Source organism: Salmo salar, chromosome ssa04, assembly GCF_905237065.1.
Source record: "Salmo salar chromosome ssa04, Ssal_v3.1, whole genome shotgun sequence".
In the NCBI taxonomy this organism is placed as follows: Eukaryota; Metazoa; Chordata; class Actinopteri; order Salmoniformes; family Salmonidae; genus Salmo; species Salmo salar.
In genome coordinates, this window is record NC_059445.1 from 70624942 (window position 1) to 70626977 (window position 2036).

Below are 2036 nucleotides of genomic sequence, written 5' to 3' on the forward strand. Positions count from 1 at the left end.
ACAGGTGGAGATGGTTACCTGCGGGGTATTCTAGTCATTAGTGCACACCGTTGCAAAACGTTTTGCAACTGAAAATGTTTTGTAACAAAAATGAGCGTTTCTTAATAGATAAATTCAGGGTTAGTACCTCCCCTTTTTGGACATTTGCTTCTGTTTGGTTCGTAGTGAATACACACTTGTAGGATAACAAGAAGGAACCTGGGCCCTGTTTCAGAAAGCGGGATTTGTGAAAACTCAGCGGTAGTTGACTCAGAATTGAAGGAAACTCTGGGTTTTCGGTTTCACAAAACCAGTTCAGCTTAACTCTGAGTCAGTTATTATGGAAACATACACCGTGAAGCTAACCTGCTCGCTGGTAGGTTTTCTTCAACTAACCCTGAGTTTCTCCTCCTCTTTAGCTGACACCTGCAGACTGAAGGAACTGTCAGACATGTCATGTCCTTTTCTTAAAGAGCCAGTTGATATTGAAGCACAAACACCCTGCAGAAATCTTAGTCGGGAGAGGGTGATCAGACCCTGCTTGGATGTTTTATCATTCCCTGATGATTATCTGTTTGAGCGTTTCTGTTTTTTCATCTGAACAATATTCTCAGCCCTCATATCGTTCATATGACACATCGTAGACATGCTGTCAATTCTTTGTGTTGCACTTCATTTTTTTGCCAACAGGGGTTTTCTATATAACATCGGTGACGCTGAGCATATTTCCAAGGCAGCTAACTGTCTGTCGGGCTGTCAGAAATGTAACTCTTGCACTGAAATGTTTACTGTACACTTTTGTGTGGTCCCAAGTCACAGACCCACAAGACTCATCAAAGAAGATTTCCACAAAATTGCAGGTATCAGTCTAAGCAATAATTAATTAATTTAGTATGATGCTTTGAGACTTGAACCACTAATCAGTTAATTTGATATAGTTTAAGGTTTCCAGGTGTGATTGGCTGCATAGATTGCACTCATATTCCTATCACAGCTCCTTCAGTAATGATGGAGATTATGTGAATAGGAAGTCTTTCCACAGCATTAATGTGCAGGTAGGCCTAAATAGTAGCCTTTAGCAGTCCAAATGAAAGATACTTCACTACTTCCCTAAGATACTTCACTACAGCAGCTAATTACTGTTCTGCACTGTGAAAATAATATGTGATGCAGCCCACATCTTCAGCAACGTGGAAGCAAAGTGGCCTGGGTCTGTGCATGACTCGCACATTTTTCGTGAATGTACACTGAGCGCTAGATTTGCCCGTGTTGAGTTTATAATAGGATATAGCTATATATATATATATATATATATATATATTCAATATTTTGTTTCATCCTATTGCAACTGAAAATGTAAACTGTATCCTCGTATTATCATAGGAGAGTTCGATGGTTACCTGCTCGGTGACAGAGGGTACCCCTGCCAGCCCTATTTGCTGACCCCTTACCCTGATCCCGGCCCGCAGCAATGTTATAACTTGGCTCACTGCAAGACACGAGCCAGGGCAGAGATGACCATTGGGATGCTCAAGGCCCGGATCCAGTGCCTTCGTAGGCTCAGGGTCACCCCAGAAAGGGCTTGTGATATTATTGTGGCATGTCTGATTCTCCACAACATTGCCACAATTAGAGGAGAACAATGTCCTACTCAACCAGTAAATGATCCGGATTACGATCCTGACCACCCCTCTGATGCACGACATGGAAGAGCAGTGAGAGACACAATATACTACCATAACTTTTGATTGACCCATCACCTCCCCAGTATCAAATAAAGAGAATATGCCTTTTCTTTTTATGAAGTCTTCTTTATTTCCTGAAAGTACAAATGTAGTACAGTAGTTAATATTTTTTATATTGTTCAAACAAGTAAAATCATCCACCTGTGGGCACCTCACACACCTTTAACTGATGTTCCAGCAGTTGTATTTCTATTTTTATCTTTTGCATCTGCAGCCTTATGTGGTCAATTTCTAAATTACATTTTTCCATTTGTTTCTCTAAGTACACCTTGTACAACTGTTTCACAGGGAGCTATAGGAACACTAAAAAAT

The 2036-nt window shown here is 40.7% G+C and overlaps 1 pseudogene; it reads left to right on the forward strand.

Annotated features, from left to right (window-relative positions):
- Positions 1–430: 430 nt before the first annotated feature.
- On the forward strand, positions 431–1727 carry LOC123742360 (putative nuclease HARBI1; annotated as a pseudogene).
- The last annotated feature ends 309 nt before the right edge of the window (positions 1728–2036 follow it).